This window comes from Oxyura jamaicensis, chromosome 12, assembly GCF_011077185.1.
Source record: "Oxyura jamaicensis isolate SHBP4307 breed ruddy duck chromosome 12, BPBGC_Ojam_1.0, whole genome shotgun sequence".
NCBI classification, from domain to species: domain Eukaryota; kingdom Metazoa; phylum Chordata; class Aves; order Anseriformes; family Anatidae; genus Oxyura; species Oxyura jamaicensis.
The window spans coordinates 8,001,119-8,027,370 of record NC_048904.1 but is presented as its reverse complement, the minus strand read 5'-3'; the positions used below and the strand labels follow the sequence as shown (position 1 = coordinate 8,027,370).

Genomic DNA, 26,252 nt, shown 5'->3' with positions numbered 1-26,252 from the left:
ACTGAGTAATTGGTTTGTACATCATGAGTTCATGCTACTTTTTTTCCAGTTAGACACTTAATGTGGAAAGTGATGTACCTTCCAGAGAATACCACCAAACCAAAACACACATAACAACAACACACGATTCCATGCGTTGCTTTCAGGTGGTGCTGTACTACTCCTAGCACACATCACAGAGCTACTGATTCAAACTGTGAGACACCAAACTTTGAAAATAGTATTTTTTTTTTTTTAAGTTGGGAACACGTATCGGACAAAAGGAATAGAAAAAACTAAAGCAGTACCGTGTCACTTGGTTTAACCCAAGATGCAAGAATCCTACAATTTCTAAGTCAGCAACTAGTGTTTCACTAGTCTTCCCTCATTCTCAAGAGCTCCTGAACTCAGAGCAGATTTCAGTCCACAGCTTGCAGCATGTTCAGCAATGCAGCTAGGCCCTGTAGCTTGTATGTCAATGCTTGTTTTGTGAAGAAAATGGGGTATTCAAAAGGTAAGAGAAAAGAATAATTTGCTAGCAAGGAACATTAAGCGCAATCAGAGAATGAACAGGTGGGATAAGGAGAAAAGAGTTAACAAGGTAATAGGAAGAGATTACAGGAAAAAAGAAAAAAAAAAGGGGCTGAGCTGACCTTTTATCTGTAGATTGTTAACCACTTCAAGCAATACTGCATATGCTTGCATTTTTTATTTTTTAAATTTATATATAAAACATCAACCTGAGAAGCAATTAACATCCTTCTCATAACTTTTAAGGCCCGGAACAGTCATTTAGATAAAACTGTGAAATCAGTTTTTGGAGCAAAACAGAATATAGATCCTAACACGATTATCTGCACATCATGCAGTCTCCCTTTGTGGAAACCATTCTCAAAAAAAAAAAAAAACAAACACAACCAACCAGCCAAAAAACAACAACAACAAAAACTTACTACTGTCTAACATTTATTGAGCTGTTTTTTATTAACTGACTGGTTCCCTACCTTCTCTTCTGTAGGGTAAGACAAAGTTAGAAAGCAGGTTTAGGATTAGTTGGCACTTCTGCTTTTCCCACTGAGCAACTAGAAGCCGCCACTATAATTCACATTCCCACAGCCTGATATCCATACTTTCAGTAAAACAACAACCCTTCCACACTAATCCACTGGTTAAAATAGCCTGGAATACCAGCTGATGAGATTGGGGATTATGACCCCACAAAGAGAGAAAATAGCTTTTGTAAAAATTAACAAATACAATCAGATACCTCCCTTTTGACAAATGCAACAATGTTCATCAAGAGCTTTAATGAGGAGCATATTTTAACTGCTTGACAGACCTCATGATCACTACACTCAGAACTATCCTCAAGTGACTAGCTATGTGACTTGCCAATACTGCGTAACAAAAAGTTGCTACTCAACGCAGATGCAAAAGAAACCAGATTTCATCATCTTTTACCTCTGGGGAAACAGCTTTAAGACCCAGTTAGGCCATAGGTAGAAACAAGCTGGGTAAATCAGAGTGCCGCTCCCACAGGAAATTTTATCTGATAGAATCACAGGACTGGGGGATAATTCAGGTTGGAAGGAAAAGCCCTGCTAGAAAACACAATTTCCAGTAAGTCTGGAATGACACTAACAGAAAGTTGGAAGGCATCAACAAAGCTAAACTAACAATAGTACTGATTTCACTCAAATTGACTCAAACTAACATCAGTCCTGAAACAGAACACAAGGCTTGTTATTTGACATTTACTTCAACACTAAATATACAGATACAATAGAAAGGGGTAGAAAAAGCACATGGACTTTATATAACCACACAATCTTCCTCATTTTGGGTGGCTTAATACAAAATCTACTTTGAAGGCCACATTTTCCACTGTGCTTCTCAAAAGCTGTTTTTTAGTTTTGACTATGGTTATTTGTTTTAGCTTCACAGTACTTGGCTTCAGTGCAATATCAAATTCTCACTCAGAAATGCAGTACTAAACACAAGCACTTAAAGGAGTTAAGACAGAACACCAAACCCCAGGAATTCCTGATGATGTTCAAAATGAGCTCAATTCAAAGTTGCCATGAAGAAAACTAGAAATTACCTTTCAATTTAACAGAAAAATCTCAACAACTTAGTTTCACATAAAAAACTACCTGTTCCTGCCAAGTTTCTCTATCCTTTATACATCCCGCTTTTTTTCAGAAATGTAGAGATGTTCAGTGGTCTCATGTAAAATCTCACCATATATGATAGACTGTACTGTGATGCAGGGAGGTTAAGTGAGAAAGGAGGGCTTGGATTCGCTCCTCAGGTACGTTTTCCAATCCCTGTCTATGCTAAGATACTGCAGTTGACATGTACCGGCTGTACTGCTGTGAAAAAAAAACAAAAACATACCTCACTAAAACAGTTTTTGGCAGCAAAGCTCCAGACACAGAGATTCACTTTAATTCAGCAAAGTTTCTCAAAATCCCTGCAGAATGTGCTCATCCAAACTTCTGTCACATTTGAAAAGCAAAAACATCCAGAGCAATACATGCATTTTGTTCACTACATTTTAGACACAAGCACCTCTCAGGTCTCCTTGAGTACTTCCGAAGCGACAGAAAAAGTGTTGACTCTAGTTTTAAGAGCTGTATCTGTCAAGAACTGAACTGCTATAAAACACCAGCTAGGACACGGAGATTTTACAATCTACTCATATGACCTGTATTGCTGCTACAAGTATTAAAGCCAAACTGCTTTCCCTAAAGGGTGTGATAATATTCAAACCAAGTAGTGGAAAAACTGAGATGCAAACTCCAAAAGTACTGCAACTCCAAACTACAGGTTCAGTATATCAAACAGTTTCAAAGTTATCTACAAGCTGAGAAAAAAAATAGGGGAAAAAATGCTTTAGTAGCATTGTTTTGTATGCAGTACACTGAGATGGCCACCCTGACTCAGTGTGCTCTCTGATGCTGTCCAGCACAATATTCCTTTCCTCAAGGATCCCCGACACACCCTATTGCAACCTAAGGCTGTGTTCAACACCATCTGGAGTAGATTCTGTAAAATCTACAGTAACTTCCATGAAGCTTTAGAATTGGAAGCTTTTGCCCGTTCTTAATATCAGAAGAAAATCAATCATGCTACCATTGACTATAGTAAGCATGGAGAGGTACTGAAAAAAATGAAACACCTTCCCCTCAATGCCAACATCTGCTGGGCGAACAAACGCTCGGTTTTCACGCAGAATTGATTGTAATGCTTAGTTTTAAGGAAATCTTCTGGATAAATTCAATCTCAAAAAACTCCAAGGAGGATTTTCACAACATTTGCGAGCACACATTTCATATTACAGTAACAATCTTCTCCACAGAGACACAAGGGACCAAGGGTAAATCCTACAGTTTCTCTCCTTCCAACAGCGCACAATGACAACTGGGGACTCACGCTGCAGCTGAAGGCGTTACCTGTCAGAGTTCCTTTGTTGCTACAACTCTTCCTTGTTGCAAATAGTGAGGACAAGTCACCTCTAACACAATCCAGAAACAAAGAGGCAGCTGTGACTTCTGCACGGAGCAGGAAGTAACATCAAAGCAGTGGAGGAGGAAACACCAACAGAGGCCAAGAACAGAACAACGAAGGGACTGAAAACTGAAAGGCCCAAAGAGAGAACAGGCTGTTCTGTCACTGATACAAGTCTATATGTCCAAGAGAAAAGCAAAGGAGAAAACTCCTCTCTGATTTGAGACTCTGATTTCCTTGTAGTAGTCTGAAAAGCAACCAACATCTGACTTGTTGCAAATGGATGTAAAGCAGCAGAGTCATGTCTTTTCCCTGCTGTCTCTCAGAAACGTTCTGGATGGCAAAAAACGACTGCTTTCTGCTCAGTTCCTCACTGTGACCACTTCTGAGGGCACAAAAATGTTTTGGAGAACACCAATACCAGCAGCCAGCATCAGTGACTGATGGGTGGTCATCCTCAAAAATACGCACCAATACGTTTTTTTCCTTTTTCAGATGCAAAAATATGAATTATTTCCAATTAGCAAGCATCTTTTTTTTTTTTTTTTTTTCTTTTTTTCTTTTTTTACACAAGAGTTTCTTATCCTCCATTCTGGCAATGGAAAAAGGTTCCAGAAAGACAGCAACAAACTATTGCCCAACTTTCCTTGCCCCCACAGCACTTTCAAAAACATGGCCAAGAACCTGCCTCCTCTTTGTGTACTTCCTACAAAGGTGCTTGTGCTACTGTCAGGATGGTAACACAGGAAAGGCTGCAAGTAGAGATGCTGGACATGTGATTAACATCCTCCATCTGTGCATAGCAGTAACGTGCATGTTTACATTTTTATCATTCCCTTTTATGCTGCTTTTTGCTTACATTAAAGAATAACTCATAGAAAGCAGGTTGGCTATGGTGCTTGAATACCTCTCCCTTCACAGGTATTCTTTGAGCTGATAAAAATCCCAGCTGCAAGAGAGGAGAACCAATAATGGTGCTGTAGGACTTATCACTGGACCAAAGTAACAATGATGGTAATGACTGCTTAAGTTGCAGACTTGCAACTATTCTACGGAGAATTTTAGGAGGTTCTGTTGCAAGCCCTGGCTTCTATTTGGTGTTCAGTGGGAAGAAGTCAGCCTAAAAAGGAAGCCAGTTTAAAAAAGGTTTATTATATTTGCTATTAGCAGCCTTGTCAAGAAGATACACTGCAGCACTCTTTATCAGCGGGACTTCCCTGAGGACTGCAGACTGCTGCATTGCTGCCATTCAGCTAAAGGCGGAGGAAGGCACTCAGAGCAAACGCTGTGTCACTACACGTCGTGAGGCTGAACGTTCACAGATGCCAGGGACTGCAAAAAACATTATCTGCAGGTACTGCTTCCAAAACTTAAAATCGACAGAGGGTTCGAAGAGCAGTCTCCAACACACGGGGCTGACCTCACATGCTGCATGTTCATCCCCCTGCAGGAAAAGGAGGAGCAACCAAAGCTATGGCACCAGCATCACCCTCACTCTGATTTGGATTCAGCCACTTGTTATTCAGGTTTAGCCACTCAGGTTACAACTCTCTCTTATGGAAAGCTTTATTTACTTCAGTTATTAATTTGACAGATTCGTCTGTGGAATCCAAGAGCAGTAATTAGATGCACGAAACTTCACAGCAACTATTTTGATGAACTATCATATGGAGAAGATTTTACAAACAAAATAAAAATAGACCTTAGAATTAGAACCGGTGGACTATACTGATGAAAGCAAAATTAATTGATTATGAAAAGCAATATACCTAATGCGTTAGGAAATATTTAACAAAATGCAGTTACCTTTGGAAAGTCAAGCATGAAAAGAGTATCTTTGAAGTGGCCTAACCACCTACACCTTCTGCAGCAATATTTCCAAAACAATGTATCTTATAAAACATTTTGAAATAATTACACCAGAGGACTACGAACAGTGAGAAAAGATTGAGGAGAAGTTTAACACAATTCAATTCACTTGCTGTTAAATTTACTGACAAATATATATATATATATTTTCTGGTTCATAATTTCAAAATGATAATCCTGCATGCTGAATTCTAGTGAAAGTTATATAAATTTTGGGGTCTGCTTTGTTTTTCAAATAGTGCATGCAGATTGGTTCACAATATCCTATAAATATAGCTTGAAAAAAATGTAGCTACCATTTCCTTCTTCCCTCCTCACCCCATTATTTTCTTTCAAATACTTCTGCTTTTGCTGGTTAGGACAGGACTAGAAATATGACATAATAAAATGTTTCATTATTTGTGTAGCAACACCACAGGGAAAATCCATCTAGATAAGTCATGTAGCCAGAGATGTTTCCTGAGGTCTCTCCTGCTTGGCCAGAAGCACAGATAATTCCGAGTTTCCATGCTTCTTTGGCATGTCCAACAGTCCCCAAACCGCCTGAATTTATGGCTACTTTATAAGTGGTTGGCACTTCCTCCAAAAAACTACTTCCACTAATTCCCAAAGGCCAAACAAAAAAAAAGAAGAAAATTACGGGTGCTTTTCCTATCTTTATTATGACAAGCTTTTCACAATATGAGCATTAGAAACCTTTTACTGAACACGCCAACTCTAAATCTTGGAAGTGCAAACTCCCAAAAAGCTAGAGGGGAATGCAGTTAGTAAGCAAGGAAAATCTAGTGCAGACCTGATTTTATCTGATTTTATCTTTTTTTATGGAAGACGAGCAGCCCAATTTATTTGAGCATGTGAGAACATAAGATTAGCCCAATAACAACAGTTGACTGTTTTAAAGTGTTTTTTTTTTTTTTCATGTGCATTGAGTAAGACAAATCTGGGTTCTACAGTAAAAGATCAGCCAGTTGAGGTAATTTTGGAGTCTGAAACAGACAGCAGGACAAGCTGTTACACAGCATATGCTGCAAGATTATAAAAGCGTTTTACACTGAATGCCCTTTTTTGGAAAGGGAACATTCAGAGCACCAAAGTTGGCTTTTTTGATATTCCACAACTACTACTTGAGGGTGCGGAAGTACTGTCAGCTGCTTTTTCTTTAATAGTAGAAGTAGTAAGTTTAATACTCTTTTTTTTTTTTTTACCCCCAAGTTCTCCTTCCTCATTGAAGACACAGGACTACACAGTAAGCGCACTGTAGGCGTGCTATTTTTCACCATTACCAAAATCAATTCTGAAACAGGATTGCCAGAGAATCCTCTTCACTAACTTAAAGCACAAATACCAGACATTAAAAGGATGCAAGAGCCAAAACGCTGCCTGAAGCCCAAAGGCTTCATTAGCCCAAAGTTCATTACTTCTGATAGCGCAAGCTGACACCAGTTGATAAGCAGTAACTGCAACAACATGGCTGGCTAGTCAGATGTTTCTGAAGCTCTAGGCAAGGGAACAATTTAATATCAAATCACATTCTGAAATAGGAGCATGTCCTAAATATTAGAGGAGGCAAACGCTGCCTCTACATATGTGTAACTTGGTAGACTAATCAGGAAGCTTTTTTGGACAAGGGAAGTAAGTTGAAGTTTGGGTGCTTTTGGCAATTAAGTAACACCATTCCTGTCATATGATAGCAAAACCTTATTAAGGTGAAAGGGATGAAGCTACCCCTCTCCTTCCCTTCGTTAGTAGGCTCTGGAGCCCAGCTCCCTGCCAGCTCTGGCTCTGTCAGCAAGCAGACTCCTGGATGCCTCCTGCATGTCCCTGACCAGCTCTCGGCTCCCACTTCCTCCACGCTGTTCAAGGACTTTGCCTGCATTTACTCAGCACAAGTAAATTGCAAAACTGTACCTCAAGTTTATCATGTGAATATGAGTTCTCTAAAGGCAGCATGCAATTCTGCAAGAAGGCTTGGACTTTTCCTCAGACTTTTCCGAGACAACCAGTAAGCGCTGGGAAAGCTGAGCTACTCCTGCAGCCTGCAGACGTAGCAAACTGGAGGAAGGTAGCCAAAGAGAGTCCAGCATTTTGTACAGGATCTATAGCTGTCACCATAACCAGAGAGCAATCACCTCTTCAGCATTCAGCTTTTGATACCAGCGCTTTTTGTCTTCTCAGGCATAACCATCACTCAGACAGCTATCAGCTCAGGGTCTGCACGCACAAGGTTAAGTTTCCTCACGCAGGCTCACTCCGGTGATTTCTGAAGAGCTCATTTTCTTCCTGTCCCACTTCCGAGGAAAGCCTTGGAATTGTGTATTCACAGCGAGAAAATGCCACTAACAAGTAATGAAGGCATTATGGCTGCAGATATTACGTTTCAGGTCCTTTAAGACCGTTCTTGCCAGCAGGTTATGCAAAGTACTAAATATGCAGCGAGCGTCAATTAGTAGGTCCGGTCCATCAGAAACCTTTAAGGGAGGAGCCGCGCGCCATCCTCACTCCCACTCAGAGTTTTCATCTAGGATTCAGCGTAACATTCTGGGTTTTCTTTCTGGTATATAGCTATGCACACAAAACTTATTTTCTTCATGATTATAAAGCTATATGGAATTTAAGCTATATTTCCCAGACCGAACAATACAAAGTGCCAACAACATTTTCAAATCAAACTGAAAACATGACAACACTTCAGCTAAGCTTTTACAACCCAAAATACATCTCCCATCTCTTCCCTTGACACAAACTGCAAAATATCATAAAGAGAGTATGCCGATTACTGCTTAAGAAAAAAAGGAAATTGGAATTCTGTCTTATTTCAAATGTACCAGGTTAATACCTCTATATGAAAAATAAAGAAGTGAAAAATGGAAAAAGAGAAATTGTGTATTCAACAGAAACAAAACAAACAAAAGAAAACCACAAAAAAGTCTCCTGAACATTGTAACCAGAGACCAGTTTTACTTTGGACTTTTGAAAAACACCAGCAGACCGTGCAGCGTAAGTGCCTCTTGCAGAGTACAAGCCTTCAAGCCAGAACTTTGCATTACCGCCAGCACTATGACCTAACCCTCCAAGTATCTGGAAAGCTACGATATTCATTAGCCAAGAGAACTGTATCATCATTCATACACACTGGAAATCTGCTGCTCAGATAACCTCGTCAGATGAAATCCATATTCAGTTCACGGATGCATGGTTTTAACCAGGGCTTTTAAAGTAAAAGGACAAGATTTAGGAGCCAAGATTTTTGCTCATTAACTGCGTATTGAGTTGCAGGAACAGTTCCAATCCTCCCTCCTGAGTGCATTTGGCATTGCTGGGGTTGTTTGTTGTTTGTTTTCTTGAGAAGCCATGTTTTCCCTGAGGGCCACAAACATTTAGTCTGCTTCAATCAGACAGCAAGACAGGATGAATCTGCCTTGCTGAGTACGATGCTTCTCCTCCTGACTACTTCCTGGTACTTAAAGACTCTTTGCCATAGGCAGGAATCATCCTTTTATCCTCCTTTTTTTTTTTTTGTATTACCTAAAATATGAAGGCCAAAAAATATGTCAGAAATATAAATCACCAGAAAACATCCACTTAATCAAGACTTTTTGGTATAATAACTGAAAATAAACAGTGAAGCCATAGAGGGATATTTTCACTGCTACTTATGAAATAATCTCTCATCTTTGTAACAAAGAGATGAAATAAGCACAACCAAGTGACACTGGGGTGTGTATAGGTTGATGCTACATAAAGAATGATTGTTAAGGAGAAACTGGAAAGGAGTACGTGTAACTGAAATTTGTTTTTAATTAGAAGTCTTTGCTCCTCCTGTAACTTCAAATCTCCAGCTAAGATTTCCAAAAGCAGGAAAATGGAATCACAAATGCTTTTCAACTTCTCTCTGAGTCATTTTCTAGAGGAAATGAACATTTAAAGCTCTACAGTGGAACGGGCATCCCCAACTAAAATATATACACAAAATTATGGAGAAGGCTTATTAACAGCAAGGTCAATGAAAGCATAAGGGGTTGTTAAGAGATACTTGGGTTATTTAAAAGCAGAACAGAGTTTACAGTACAAGTGATAGTGTAAACTCAGGGTGAGATGATATACTATTTAATGCCAATTTTATTCCTTCCTTTTTAATCCACAAGATAAGAAGTTAAGAGCAAACTTTTATTTTTGACCTTTGCCTGAATTTTGTGGTTTAAACAGATAAGCTCCACACACCACAACAATTCAGATGCTGTTTTTGTTAAAACACTTTGTTATGTGTCTATCAGCCATATTAGTTGATCTCCAACTAAACAAACACATCATTCTAGTACCCTTACTGAGGAAGAAAACGCTTAAATACTGACATGTCTGGGACACAACACAGTAAACAAGGAAGAAGAACTGAACAAAAATCCCTGGAGCTTTAGATGAACCAGAAAAGACAACCACTGCATACTGAGCTATTTTGAGTTTTGAGAGAACAGAATTTCTCCTATGAGATGAGTGCTGTCAAAAACACTCTCTGGCCACCTTCCAGAAATGCTACTTCTACTCCTTGAAAGATCCAAATTTCTGGAGAACAAGCACAAATCAAATTATTAGATGCATAATGGTCTGTCATGACTTTGTCCAGCTTCCACTCTAGTGCTCATCCTACTAATCTTGGAGAGTCGTCTAAAAATGAGATGTTTGGTTTCCATAAGCAAAACACTTTGTGCATATATACATATAGATAGATAAACCCACACAAAGAAATATAAAACATATACTCAAGAGCTTCCCTCGACACTGCAAGTCAGCATCTGTTCTATTACATTATCGGGTCACTGCACTATGAGCACCCTGAAAAAAAAACAACAAAATATAAACTTTGCAATTTGAATAAAATAAAACTTCCTTACAGAGAGAAAAGACATATGCTACTGACATGTAAGGGTATCTGTAGATTACGGCAGGAAGTAACTGACACAAACTGCTATGGTTCTGCTCCCAAGTCCCAGTTAGTCCACAGAAGCAATGGAGTATGCAACGATTTTCCTACAGACAAGCTTTCCTGGCTCATTACGGCCTATCATTTCCTCCATCACTAAATGGATAAATGAGTTAAAGTCTTGGTTACATTCCCTGCACCTTTCAAGAACGTCTGACTTTTTGCTGCACATATTCTCCTGCCATAGAACTGCTCCTTTGTGCTAACTGTGATAGCAATCTTTAACAGTTCTTGCTAGATCACTGCTATCACCAGATACCACCTTGTGTATCGCGTTGGGGAACATGCCATCAAGGATATGCCATTTCTGTTAGATCGTGGAGCTAAGAAGGATGGCGTATGGCTGCTACTGACACAGACACATTCAAGAAGAAAACCAAGCAGCTACAAACTGCAGTGCCGCTAAGGCAATAGCATATACCACGCGTACAATGCCTGGCCCAATCTTCAGGGTGCGATTGTATTTTACAAAGGGACAGACAGCACAGTGGGAAGAAAGCAAGAAAGGGAGCGAAATACACAGACCAACATGCTCTTAGCGGTTCCAAATGCCATGTTCCCACTTGCAATTAGAGAAGATCCCTTTCTTAACTCTCAGCATGGAAAGACTCCCAGCATGTCCCCAGGCAGCGGAGCGGGAAATTCGCTTTCCACATGGTGTAATTTGTTTGAGTGGATCTACCCTGAACAGTCTGCCCAGTCCTGCCTCCAAATCTTTCCTCTGTGTATTAGCTCTATCCATGCCGTCTTGATTCTTTCCTCCTTGAATGCCAAGCAGCTCTTTCATGCTATTTACTCTGCAGCTTACTCAATCACAGCTTACTTAATCACCCTAGCGCTTCGTATATCTGAAATACCTTTCGATTCCATGTGGTGGAGGCCACATCTTCTGTCTCAGCCGCCGACACGGCTCACACAAGCGAGCAGGGGGTGCTGGCACGTAGCTCTCCAGCTGCTTACCGTGAGCCTCATCGCCAGCACAGCTCAGCCCCACAGACTCCTTTCTGCCTGACGCCTGACAGTGCTCAGCACTCCGCTGGCCGCAGGGCGCTGGCGCTTCCCCGCAGCCCTGCATGTTTGCTCGCACTACAGGACGCTAAGTACATAAATGCTGTTCTAATATTGCTTTTCCGTGTTAGCAATTACTGCCGAAGCCACAGACATGTTATGTGGCCAGGACCAAGAGGCAAGCCACACAACTGAGAAGAGGCAAGTGGATGTAACCCACTTCTGATGAGAAGTTAGTCCATGTCATGGATAATTTGAGAGTCCCCTGTTTGGAGTAAACAAAACCAAAATCAACTTTGGCCCATTGAATGAGCTCTGTGGGAAAGAGCTGCAGAGCGCTACATTTCCAGCTCTAATACACAACCCCACTCTGCCTCTGTGGGAATATTCAAAAAGTAAATATTTACTCTGAACTGCAACACAGCTATGCTGAAAACTGTATTTGCTTGTATTGTGAAAATTTTTAATTAAAAGTAGTTCTAGTTTCATAAATATAATTTTTATGTTCATGTAACAAGTTTCCTCATACAAGACACAGTTCTCTAATTAGAGCATTAGTGGTTAGGATCCTCTTAACTGCTCTAAAATTAAACCTAAAAATAAAAATAATAAACCTAAAAATAAAGCCACAAAATTTATATCTGTCAGAAAATGCCAAAACTGGGGGGGGGGGGGGATTTATATATATATATATATATTTAATATATATATTCAATAAATACAATAAATATATATTCAATAAGTACAATAAAGTTTGATATAATCTTGACTACCAAACATATACAATATAATAGTGCCCTGGACAAAAGGCAATATTGAACTTCCATACCTATGCATAAGTGAAACTGAGAATAGTGTTTCAGCTGCTACTGATGGAAATACAGTACAATGCACATTCCTGTACTTGCTGGGCAGATTTATATAAATATTTCCCTTTTTGGTTAGTAACATGGATGTATAAAAAAATTACAAGTAGTAACAATTTACACATCTCAAGAAAATGATGCAGACCATTCAAGCTGCTTTCATTTCCCTTTCCGTTTTACAGGAGAGGAACTGTAAGAACAAATTGCTGACTTCAGACGTTACCCATAAGGACTATGCAGATGTCTCTGGAATGCCAAAGCCTGCATCTGTGCTGCTCTGCCCTTCTTTATAGAGCAAAAAAGTTACTTAGAAAATAAAGCAAGTACTTCTCAAGAAACAAATAGAAAAAATGGTGAAAATAGATCCTTTTTTGTCATCGCAAATAAGCTGAGCACATTTTTTGAGCAACCACATTCATTTACAGTGGAAGACAGAATCACAGAATGGTTTGGGCTGGAAGGGACCCTTAAACATCATCCAGTTGCACCCCCCCTGCCATGGACAGGAACCAGCCCAGGTTGCTCAAGATAAATAGACAGAAGACACCTGGCTAGCATGAGCAAATTAGGTGAAACTGATAGCTCCTTTAAAAAAAAAATGGTGCTAACCAGACTCTTATCAGCCTGTGTTAATACACTGTGTTAATCACACTGCAAATTGGATTTGTATATTGACCTTTCTCTAAATACATAACATTAACTAAAAGGCTCAGTGCGGCATCAATTAACGTTGGCAGACCTGTACAAATGGGGACATTAGGAGTTACAAGAGTTTAAATCCATAGTTATTCCGGGCTTGATTTAAATTTCTCAAGGTTGCTACCTCAAAGACTCAGACAAAAACATGAAACAAATGGCACAAGTGTTCAGTGCTGTTGGGCAATGGTGCATAGCTCTGGCACTGCCTGAGAAACAGACAGTTCACCCGACTTAAAAGCTGGCCTGAGAGGTTCTGGAGTTTCTGCTCTCTAAATAGAAAATAGTGAGATTCTCCAAGTAATTTGCAGTAGCGAGGTTAAAAAACAGTTAAATGTTCTCTAGCATCAACTACTGAAGTCACAACAGCTACACAAAGAAATGGTTATTTCAGATCCTTGTGCGGGTTTAGAGGAGCGCAGTGATATATTTATGATCCTGGCATGAGAGAGTCAAAATAACTTGGTTCAAACTTGTAATCCACTTATTGCTGACCTTCATGCCCCCGTTCCTGTTTTCTAACATTTACCTACTAGAAAGTTTAGCTACCCAAAGGGATTGAAAAAGGCTTGTCTAGAAACAAGATGACATCATATCCAAGGATTATAGTCTGAAGTCTTAAAAGTCTGAAGTTTTACAACTTCTTTCAAAAACAATCAGCAAGAGAAGTCAATGTTGTACTGTAAGGAAGGTGCCAGGACGGCCAGTTACAGGTTCCAAGCAGCAATTCTACTTTAAGGCAGAGTTACTGAACCTATATTCAGAATTTAAATCAACAGTCTTTCAGTAATTTTGGGAAGATGCATTATGTAAGTAGGTTAATTAATTTGTTCTTATGATTAGACATGAGAGAAGAGTATTAGGATTCTCCCTTGATATGAGTCATTCTTGCAGAAACTCCCAGCTTCCTCACTTACTCATAAGCCAAGGGCCAACACTGCTAAGTAAGCGCATAGCTCAGAATTGCAGGGACAGGTAATCTCCCATTACAGGTACTCATTAAAAGTTCCAGACATGAAAGTCCTTTTTTTTTTTTTTTTTTTTTTTCAGATCTGAAACAAAAACAGCAAACTTGGAGCTAAGAGTAAGTTGAAAACACCTGCTCTGAATTTCCAAGTAGCATTTCAAGGCACCTGTAGACTGCCTACTCATCTCTGAGACACGCATCTATACAATTAAGCAAGAATAATCAACAGGCTTGTTTTTCAAAAGCTGTTATTTTCAAGGGCCCTGGAACAGGTTTGCTCCACATGGTCTGAAAACCAAAACTGATTCTATGATCACGGTAAGAACAAAAAATATTCTTACCAAGTTAAGAGCTACTTAAACTATTTAGAGCTGAATATGTTGATAACCTATCATACAGGTTATTTAAAACTTTGTAGCAGCCAACAAAATATAGTAAGAATTACCATAATACTGTTTTTAAGATGGTGTAATGCTAAATGCAAATGCTTGGCCCTCTTCAATTTCTTTCACAGATTTTAAATGCAAATCTATGAAGATCGCTTTTTAAAAACATTAGTGGAAACCACTGACACCCAAACATTTCCTAAGAAAGATTCCAACGTCCTCTGAAGCCCAGAGCAATTTAATGGGCTTGGTGGGTGGCTGGGCATTGAAATCTACCAAAATCTGGGGAAAAATTGAAGGGCACATGGACATAACTGAGTGCTCGTTTTGGATGCCACGACTATACATCAAGCTTGATGTAGATGTTAATAGCACCCTAATTGACAAGTCCTCAGTTTATACCATGCAGTGTTAAGCATAACCTACTTACATAAAACTGCTACCCCTGAAAAGCCCAAGCTTTCTCTACCAGTACCTGCACACTAAATAACACTAAGTATACATAGCCAAACATAAGGACTGATGGAGTATGGAAATACCAAGGGAAGTAGGAAAAAAAATGCACATACATTACACTAGAATGATAAATTTATTTTACGATATTCTGTTCCTGATATAACCACCAGCATTAGCAAAGTACGTTTTTGCAGGAGGTTCTTATGCTATCCACTTAACCACCTGGCTAGAAGGTGTCTGTGGAGAGTCTTTATCCAGAACAGATTGATGACAAGACCAGCCTTAAAAACATACCATTATTTTCTCCTTTTCCTTACACACAAGCAAATAATTATTTTGATCAAAGTTTCACAACACCTCATCTAAATTCCTTACATTGAGGAACCCTACAGCCAAGGGTCTTCATTTTTTATTCTGGTACAAACACTTAGCTTGCCTTCGTTTCAGCAGGCATCTCTCAAACAGGAAAAAAGAGCATCATTCTTTCAGGTTTCACCATTCGTAGGACTCCCTACAAACAACAGTGACTGAAACCTCACATCCAAAAATAAACAAGGACATGGAGAGATTAGATTATATAGCAGTAATCAGTGACTTCTGCTACTACAGAGGGAGGGGATAGTATCCATAAAAGGAGCCAAGGTCCCAAGAACTGTACTGTTTTCCCTTGAGTTTAACCTTGAATGCACCTGGACCTTGAGCAACCCTTCAACTCCTCTGTTCCTTAGTTAGCCCTAATAAACACATACTTGCCACAGTGCTTAATTATGAAGGCCGGAGATGCAAACTAGAATATTTGCATGGAAGAAATTTGTTGACACCAACTCTCACCTCAACTTGCAACAAAGCAAGATTACTTGGGCTGAACTAACCCCACAAACCCCAGTTACATGGAAGAGCCTGTATTTTAAAATCGAGACTGTCAATCACAGCCACGTCTGCAGAACTGCCACAGGCCTTGTAACTGGTGGAGGAACCGCAGAGAGAGTGGTAGCACTGGAAGCTCTGCATCAACCAGCTGTCAAAACACAGTGCAGCTCTATGGGAACGCACCAAACATTCCCAGACACTCTGCCTGTAAGTTTACAAACACTCCACAGTAACATCTAAGCATCTACCAGGAAAGAGATGCTCAGACACTACATTGAGGGCCAACAGTCTAAGTAATGCAAAATATGACTAAGATCAGCTATCAGAGATAAAGAACATACTCAAAAACGTAGCTCTGTAAGAACTCAAGATTGTTTCCTTGGTGCTATCTGGTAGCTGAAATAAATCTTGTGGACCACACGGTGTGCAGACAGAAGTCAGCAACAGCCAACCCACAAAGTAAAGTGGAGAGATGTAGATGCTTAGCAAATGACTCAAACGTGTTTGGAAGCCAAAAGGGTAAGACAGCTTAGAAAGCTGCATGACAACTGTGTCTAGAAGGGGGGCAGGAAAAAAAAAGCAACAGGTGGGAGGGAAAGATGGAGAGGAACTTAACAATTATGACATCTGTTGCTAGCTTTCTCCCCCTATTTCCCAACAACAGGTCTTAATCATCCAGGGGACAGACTCTGATGGCCTGAATTTGGGGACGTGGACAACACATCTAAGATCCATCACCAACAAACTAGCAGACTGCAGGCAGTGAGTTCTGGATTACAGTAAGCAGAGATTTTAGTCTGCTTGCATTTTTCAACTGACAAGCGCTTAAGTGTATCTTAGAAGAATTGTTTTCCTCTCATCACACCTCAGCTAGCAACTATCACTTCAGGTATTGAATACTACATTTTGCAAAGCTTAGAGACATAAATATTCCTGCTCAAGTAAGCTAGGGGAGTAGACAGCAACATGCAGTTTATTAAGAAAACATACTAAAGAACAAAGCACCATGACTGATACGATGTTTAAAATTTTTACCTGCTAACTCCTAGTTCCAGAACATAGGCCATTAAGCAGTGTGGAAAAAAAAAACAAAAAACATTGTGCTACAACTCGGTAATCACGCACTCCACGATTTAAGGGAATAAATAACTCATGTGTTAAGTGTTTCGACCTTAAGGTATTGCCAACTTCATTTCTCATGCTCCTCGGAGGTGGCGACATCCCTGTCAGGATGCATTCCAGGGACCATGATTAGCTGCTTCACTTGAGCTCCTAAAGAAGTGCATGTCTTCTTAGGAGGAGGCGGATGCCAAGACAAATGCCAGGAATGGATGTGCTGGATGAAACAGCCCTGAAAAAGGATCCCAGCTCTGCAGCAGTTTAAGTAAAGCCAAATTGTATCGCCTTTAAGCTCATGGACTGGAGAGAAGGGATGTTCCTGCTGCACTAAGGGGAAGGATGGAAAGGAGTGGTCCCGAGCTGCAGACAGGGAGAGCCCCCAAGAACTGAAGCTGTTATGCCCCTGGTATACCCCTTCTGGCACCAGACAGGCTCACTTTACTGTGCTCTGACACATTCATAGAAGGCACAAAACCGTAACACCCTAGCACACTGCTGCCCCAGGCAGCTACTGCCATGGTCACCAAGGCCAATTAGGCAGGCTGCCTGCAGCCTTCAAGTCCTACATAAATCCCAGCTCCTACAGTAACAGGAGATACTTTGCCTTTGTTTTCTTCATCTTTGTTCAAAGGAATGAGTGGAGAAGTTTATCTGTTGCCTTCATCACTCATCTTCCTGGATGCAAAAGTCTATTCATGGGATTCTTCCCTGTCCAGCCTTGCTGTCCAAGTTCTGATAAGCTCCAAAGCCTGCAACTGTGGCTTCTAGAAGTGTTTCTAAGCAGAGGAAAATAACATAAGTTTAAGAAAAGATTAATAGAAATGATGAAATGTCTATACCTATATAAATCTCAAATCAATTTTGCTCAGTTTTGCTGAGGCCTGAAGATTTCTATAAGGACTTGACACTTCTGGAGCTTGAAGTTAATTCAAGTCACTTCAGTTGATCCTGTTTTTTTTGCTGGATGCATTTTACATGCAGCCCGTAAGGACTAGATTTTTACAATAACAGCTTACATTAAAAGGTTCACAGCACTCCCATCTAGAAACGTGCCATTTGCTAAGGCAAGAACAAGCTTAGATTTTTAGAGCCTGCAATGTTCATGTCTCACAATGCTGGATGAAAACATTTTGGCGTGAAAAAATATTTAAAATAGAACTAAGTAATATTGAGGCTTTTTTGGAGGATGTGAGGTACATCACAGAGCTACAATCATTCTTTACATTTGTAGTCTGCTGCTGATGCAAAAAAAAACCTGCAAGAACAAGCTAACTTCAGCAGCAGCTCCTTCTGCTGATCTTTTCCCCCCATAAATGCTCCATTTCAAGAGATTTATTTATTTATTTATTTGTGAGGGTGACAGGGGGCTTTTGTTAGGAACAAAACTATAACAGCAAACCATACATTACAGGATTTTTTAATCTCCCACTTGGTGCTGATTATTGTTTGAACTATGGTATTTCATTAGATGGATCACTGGCTCATTTCCAAATGGTAGTTCCTCTTCTGCCAGGAAGCTGAAGAAAGATTGTGCCTTCTGAGAAAATACTGGGCAACTTTTCTGGAAGCTGACTGGCATTTGATTGTGTCTATTCCACATGTATTATTTGAATATAACATAAATATTTCAGTGTGACACCAGATAAAAATCTGAATACAAGCAGTTTAACCTCTACAAGCACATAGTTCTATCAGAGTACTCTCCTTCCTTTGAAAACACATTTTTGAATGATGAGACAGTAAAAAGATACTATAATGCAGAAGTAGTTAATATGTAGTTCCCATGTTCTATGCTCTTGTATAACAATGAATTGAGTTATGACCTCTGTCACCAAAATGATTAATTCAAAACAGCAATAATAGCCTCTGACATGCATTACAGGCATGACTGCTAGCAAACTCCATTGAAGTTGCTTACCTTCTCTGATTACTAGACTTGTTTTCAGTTACTTACAACCATGCCTAAAACTAATCACCACATGAAAGTTCCACAGACTGGTTTGCTGCCTCAAAGGGACGGGGTGTTTTTAAAGTTTCACCCAAAACAACTCAGCTCTTTCTTAGGACAGGGCTAGACGTCAGACGTCACCTGGGATGTACTTTGAAGACACAGGTATAATTAAAAACAAAATAGGAGATTAGCATCTGAAATAAATGAGAATTCTAGTTTTCCTGTAACAGTTTCCCTCCTTTAAAATGAGGATGATTCCATGTCTCAACAACAGGCCGACTGACTCAAGTTTTTGCAAAGAATGTAAAAAACAAACAAACAAGAAAATTACTGTCTTCGGAGCACAGTTTCAGCAAATACAAATAATAAAAAAAAATTAATCCCAGAGAACTAAAGGATGAGAACAAAACCCACCCAGCTACCTGCAGCCTTTATGCACTAAGGAAGGAGGTACCATAAACTACAGCCTGCACCATATCCAGAAGCTGGTCCAGATGTAGTTCACATATTAACCTTCATTTGGGCATTTGCCAACATTTCATAAATTCTTTTTTCTAGCAAGTGATGGGAGTCATAAGCAATATACCTACACTGTCTGGAGTTGGCCTCATCTTGGCCTAGTGGGTCCTGCCAACAAACCATGAAATAAAAGGACCTGTTCTACCAAAGGGCAGGAGGACAGATTTTTTTTTCTCATTGTATTCCTTGTTCCCAGTGACCTTGTCAGGCAATTATCTTCCTTTATATGCGGAAATCTGGAAGCTTGCCACTTCAAATAGCTGCATAATAAATTAAATAGTTTGTCTGCCAAGAGCACTCACCCATCATACCTGTCTTTCACAGTTGGCAAGGATTTCGTTCTTTCTTCTAAAACTCTTGGATACAGGCCGCATTTAACTATGCTCAAGCAAGACAGAAACAGTCACATCACCAGCTTTGGATTTTTCCTTGAATACATGAGGTAACAGATGAGTAATGTGCTAACGCAACAAGCCACCAGGTTTGTCTTTCTCAGCACAACAATCTTCGCTTCCTGTCTGTTTCTAGTACAGCCTAACTGCAAAAAATTAACTTAGCTAATGTAATTCAAATAATACAGAACCAAATAAAAATTTTGCAGACTCAGCGTTTACCTCTTTTTCTTTTTTTTTTTTTTTTTTTCCTTTGGTAGTGTCTTCTCAGACATGTGAGTTTTCTTTTAGATAGCCTACAACTTTTGAGACCCAGGCTTCGGTAAATCTAAGTCACACTGACAGAGCCCATTCAGGAAGCAGACACGGCGTGTGTACCTGCCAGGAAATAATAGCTGACAACTGAGCAAAACTGAGAAGAATCCATCTAAATGAGCCTTGTAGCTTGAAAACTTTTCCTGCTTTTCCAGATAAACTGGGCACAGCCAAAGGAGACGAGCTTTCCACACTGTAAATGGAGCAACAATCTATGTGAACTGCACGTTCCTCATTCTCTCGAGCACTTGCACTTTAGTCAAGAGCAATTATTTGAAACAGTGCATGTCGCTCTTGACAAAGAGGCACGAGCTTCTCACAAGTGCTATAGCGTTATTGCACCAAGTCTCCTGGACTTGGACAACTACAATATCAACGACAGAAAACAAGTCGGAGGGCAGGCAAAAGAAGAACCCTTATGTTTTATAAGGGGTGTCACCAGGAATCCTTCCCTTGGTCACAAAGAGCAAGCCCAGAAGAATGCAAAATGATGAAATCTTCACCTTCATAGAGAAGAATTAGGAGTTCGCCATAGATACAACTTTGCAAAATGAAGTAAAGCAAGCACTACTTTAACAGAGATCTTTCTGTTCCATGAGAAGTTATTAGCCCCTGAGAACGGTCAGGAGTCTGAATGCTTCCACAAGCACTGGAGAAGAAAAAAAATACTAAAAAAACTACAGTTCAAAGCCTGTAGTTAAGTTTCAGCCAAACTCTGGAGCCATAACAAATGCTTTGTAATCTGAAAAAGATTAGAAGGCTGCCATTTTAGGGTGTTCCTGTGAGTGAGAGATAAACAAGAACATGTTAAAGGTCCAAAGTATACCAGCTGAATAAAACCCAATTTGTTATATACTCCAAGATGACACCCTGCCCAATGAGCTTTATTGGAAAAAGCACATTGAGTCCAGCCAACATTTCCCTGAACAGGAAAACCCCTGCCCTGCATATCAACAGCAAGAGAAGCCAAAGAGCGTAACAAAGATCCTTTCAAGCACAGGAAAATCTAACTAAGAAAGACAGAACAGCCACTGTGAAAGAACCAAAACTTCCATACCCAGAGATGTTTTGAAAGGTGGGGTTTTATGGAAATACATTACTTTATTTGTATACCCTTACACCTGACACTAATGTCGTACCAGTTCTTTTAAAGTATTTCACTAAACAAAACTATCCGGGGCTGCCACAAATTCAAGGCAGGGAACTGTATGCACTTGCAGACTTGTTTGATCGCAACGCAGTTGATCCATATTTCACACCAAGTATCCAGAGCTCTGTTGATTATACAAAGCATTTTCCTTTTTTTCTGAAAAGGTAAAAGCCTCAATCTATAAGCTACTTCTGCGTATCAGCTCACTGTGCTATTGCCTGCATTGCTAGCCACTGAAAAAACACCCACTGGAAAAGTTAATACATAACTTCAGCAATTAAAAGAAAAAAAAATAATTTTATTTGAAGAGATTCAAACAAGCAAACTAGTTATTGTGACAGATCCTGGAAACATTAGATTGCAAACTGCAGGGGACCTTACAGTAACACACAACAGGTTCAATTCAGAAGAAAGGAGAAAAAAGAGTGGGAAAACATCCAAACATCCTCATCCCTTCAGGCTGCCTTGAGATACTTTGGTCTGGGCAAAATCCACCTTTTTAATCACACCACATTTTTTCTTCAGAGTTTTATCATCCACTGCTGAATAAATTAGATACTAAGGTCATACACATTTTCTGAGACCATTAATTTGGGTTTTCTCCAAAATTTGGACACCTGTAAAACCAGCAGTTTCCCTATAGCAAATTAAGGGTACAGAAAGCTAACGACTGATCTCAAATATTCATTAAATTGCAGTATACTGCATCCTGCTAGCATATCTGCTGGAATTGGTTATTTGGTTTAATAATGAACTCTCTGTGGAAAAGTAATGTTTCCTAGGAACTCGCATGAATTGCCATGAGTCTGTGGAAGGAAAAAAATATCAGAGAAAATCAAAGTAACCCAGAAAAGCTTTCAACTGTTTGCTACTTACATACTATTTAATCACAGAAAATATGCTATTATGTATCATAGAAACCACAGGGCAAAGAAAAGAGCAAGGTGAATGACAGAAAAAACTTTTTGGAGTTTCTTGATTTACAGGTTTCACTGCAAACCTCTGTAAAAAATGTAATTTAGAGACAAAAATACTGAAGAGCAGCTGGATCTTCAGCAAAGCACAGGACTAAAAGGCATAGGATAAGAAAATGGATCATAAAAATACAAAATGAAAAACAAAAGGAGATTTTGAAATAATTCTGTGAAATATGACCTATTGAAATTGATGTCACCAGAAGGTCATGTGAAAATCAGTTTGGAAAAAGTACAAAATTTAAGGTCTCTAATTTCTCTCATGCTTAAAGCAGTATCAAAATTATGTTTTGAACTCATCAACTTCAATAACAAAGTAATTTTGTTTTTTTTTCCTCTTTCTTGACAAGTGTTCCCCAACAGGTGCAATGCTACTGGTCCAAACACTTGCACCAGGAGAAAATGCTTGCCTTCATTGATGCTTAAATCAAATAGGCTGTTTGGCTAAAGCCTGGGAACCTCCACTGCTGAACCACAAGCTTAAAGCATGAAGTAAGGCATAAATAAACCTTTATGTTCAATGTCAATGAGAGTGCTATTATGCCAGCTAAATTATGACCATACTGGGATCTTAGTGTTCACATCTGGTGCAACATAAAAACTGGTTTAACTGCTTTCAGTCTGTTTTTCCTCAAATATTGTTCAAAGACTGGTGAACCCAAGTAATTCAAGCCACTATCTAACTCCTTCCTGATATGCTGGGCTGTACGGTACTTGAGTATGCGTAGGCAAACTGCAGTCCAACAGCATTAGATAAACTTGGTCGTTTTTGCGATAGAAAAAGCCTCTAGGCAGAGCAAAGTGCAGAGGTTTCTGGCTTTTGCGTGGGCCATGAAGTAAAACAGCATTTTGCTTTCCCTGCTGGGCCACTTCTAGCACTGTTGGTGCTGGATGTAACTAAAAGGATGAGGTTCATCTCCCCTGCCTCGGGCCCCCTGACATCTCTCAGTGGTGCAGCTGCAAGCCCTGTACGCTGCTGCAACACCCCCCGAGCACCACGCCAGCCTCATCACTGCTGCCCGTTTGGTCCCCTCTGCTGACCTATAAAGAACACAGCCTTTGGATTTGCATACTTGGGAGACACAACCAAACACCTTAAAAACCCTTTCAAAGTCAAAGCTCATGCATTTTTTATTTTTATTTATTTTTCATTGTTTTTATTTTTTATGATGTAGGAGCACCTGAAAACGCAGAGCCTGCCCACAGTGCCCATGTTGTGCTCCAGACAGCCAGGTCAGAACTTTGACATCTTCAACACATCAGTGACTTGGTAGCTAGCTTAGAAATGCACTTTTCAAATGAACAGTCAAAGCCAATTAGCCTCTGGCTTACAGGACCCACATAAAAGGGACAGAAGCAACCAGCCTACTCCCTCTAAATATATTGCTGGCTAGGAATATAATTGCTCACCTGTAGCTGTTATCATCACTCTGGTATAAGAATGAACATTTTCACCACAGGTTAATTTTGAATGTCATATGCACCTGATGTCATAGGGCACCATACATTTACAAAGAAGAAAAAAACAACAAAGAAAAAAAAATCTACTGGTTGACTTTGTGGGGAGAGACAACTAATGGGCACATGGTACCAAGGTTCTTTAGCCAACCCCCTCCATCTCTCCAGCTCGAGCTGAACACAAGTTACACGCGTGCTAGTTCTACAGAACACGGAAGCACTCAGAAAAGTTGAAGAGAAAGCCCTGCCCCAGCTGAAGTCCTTGCATGCCACGCAAAGACTCGGGGGCTGAGAGGACAGGCTCACATCTTGCATTATTTTATCCACGTCCAACTTGTGACTCCAGCTTGTGGCTGCATCAAACACGCAACAGGGACATCCCCTAGTTTCCACACCCCACGTTACCATGTTCCCTCTCCAAACGGAAAGGGTTCTGCTCGCTGATAAATACAGCGGACATCTCTTGCAGTTTATCAGGTCAAGCATTCAGTAGATTCAAAAAATAAAGATTGTTTAGTTGAGTGTGAAGATTTGCAAGCTCAGCCAAACACAGTCTCAGGTAAATAGTAGACGGGATGCTGCTATTCTGATTTTCTGGAGTCATTCCCAACTGAGAGAAGCAATCAGCAACAGAACAGGGCTCAAAGCAACACCAAGTGAGTCTCACTGGCATCTACAGAAAGATGCAATGAACCAAAAAAGCTTCTCCAGCTTCTTTTCCAAGATGGCAAAAGCCTCTTTCTCAGTTGTGCCTCTCGTTCCCTTCCCATCTTATTAACCCACCTGAACTGGCATGCAGGATGTCAATTCTTGCTGTAAAGTCTAACTTAAAGGAAAAAAAAAATCTTAGAAACTTTGTAATACACCGTAAAGCCCTAAAAAATGTACAAGAAAACTCACAATGTCTCAAGACTATTTGCTTTTCCCCCAGGATGCTGGCAGAAACATTGACCTCATCTTTGTTCCAGCCTTGATGCAATATTGTATGTCATCAATTACCCGGATATTTCTCCGGTTTCCAACAGAGAGGGGCTCAGAACCGGGGACTGATCTGCAGTGCACAGGGCCGAGCTCAGCGCTGCCAGTCTTGCGACACTGGATGAGGGGAAATAAGCTAGGCAGATGGCTCAGCACTTGCCCTGTGAGAGATGGGGCTGGCAGCAGATGACATCCTACAGTGAGGCCCTCCAAACAGGTTCCTGCATTCGGACTACTGCAATAGGTAAGACAAGCGACAAATGGAAGAAAACACAATGCATTACCCACATTTCTCTGAGCAAGCAACCGGCAAGCAATTTACCCCAACAACACAGCATGTTAGGGGGTCATGAAGAAGCAGAACAACTCTGCTATCCAGCACAGAAGTAGTCTTTCTGTAATATCTCTTGAGAATCCCACATCCAGCTCCAGTCACTGCCCCCAGTTGTTTCACGCACTGGGCACACGCATTAGATGAAGCTGGGCTATCATATTTATTCACAGGCTTTAAACAACTTCAAAAGTATAGAGACTGATGTACTTACTGCAAAGTATATGTTTTTGATTTTTGTAGCTTTGCAAAATTTCCTAACAAATTACTATGGGAGATTCAATGGTTAAGCAATCCTTGAGTGACATTAAGCAGACTTTCCAAAGTGTCTGATCAGAAGACCCTAAGTACACACTTCTTCATTTACTTACTGCAGTCTAGAACTCCAAACAAGGGCTGAAGGACCAGAGAAGTAATACCCAAGCACAGAGACGCAAACAGGAATGTTCTGAAGTTTCCTGTAACTTTTACTTATTAGGTAACAGGGTTCCCTTGTTAACTAACGTAAAACTAAACGCAGCAGCATGAGCATACATTCTTCCATTTCAGTCTGTCTGGGACACCTTGCCCATGGCAAACATTGTCAATTACATGAGTCTGACAGCTTTTTTTATATTTTTAAGATAAAACTCTAGATATGGCTGTTTTTCCTTTGAAGTATTTGAATGCTTGTACTACTGCCTCATGACAGTGTCTGAAAAGCGTTAAGCATGCAGCCTAGCTTGGGGAGCTGTTAATTTAAAACAGAGCTGTACAACCCTCACGGTTTGCTTAAAGCAAACAAACAAAACATCCCTCTGCTGAGGCTCCCTCAAAAATTTTTCTAGTACTAGGATCAACTTTCACACTGGAAAGCAGCACCAGAAATAGGAAGGAAATCAAACTTATAGGGAAAAAAAGATCTAAACCATAATTCAAGTAGAGATTTATTTTAAAAAAAAAATCTGGACTAGGAATATTGCACATATCTTTCCCTAGACCCTAAAATAAGATTTGTTTGTCAATTGGACATAGGTGTCAAGACAGTAAAAAAGAAAAACAAAGCAATAAACAAATCACCCTCTAGAATTCAAGTATGCCATCACTGCATGTGTACACATGCATCCATCAAAACCTTTCAAAAGAATTTAGTGTACGCCATTTTTTTTTCAGCAAATGGCAATCAAATAATTGACAGCTAAATAAATTGAAGGAACTGAAAATAAGTGATTTTAGTTTCTAGTGGCTGACGTACATTACAGTCACCACAGATGTTTTCACAGTCTTGTAACATAAAAATGGAAAAAAAAAAAAAAAACAACCAATTTTCTATTTGACTGCGTCCCTTTGACAAAACTGAATACAAGCTATGTCATGGCTTTCAGAGTATTTTCAGCATAAAAAAGATTTCCATTGTAAGCCATTACAACCAAAGAGTACTGCTAATAAGTAAAATCAGAGTTTTGCTATCAACCAGATGAAACTCAACTCATTGCTGCTC

At 39.9% G+C, this 26,252-nt stretch overlaps 1 protein-coding gene across 4 annotated transcripts in view; it reads right to left on the bottom strand.

The window, feature by feature from the left end:
* PRKCD (protein kinase C delta) overlaps positions 1–26,252 on the bottom strand; it is a 67,750-nt gene that overhangs the window by 30,959 nt on the left and 10,539 nt on the right. The window contains exon 1 of one of the 4 annotated variants that reach the window (XM_035337767.1): positions 7,267–7,463. The exons of 2 other annotated variants lie outside the window; for them this stretch is intronic. The gene's annotated coding sequence lies outside the window, so the exon portion shown is untranslated. Of the gene's footprint in view, positions 1–287; positions 445–7,266; positions 7,464–26,252 lie in introns of those variants that run through there. One more of the 4 variants, XM_035337768.1, reaches the window with a different exon arrangement.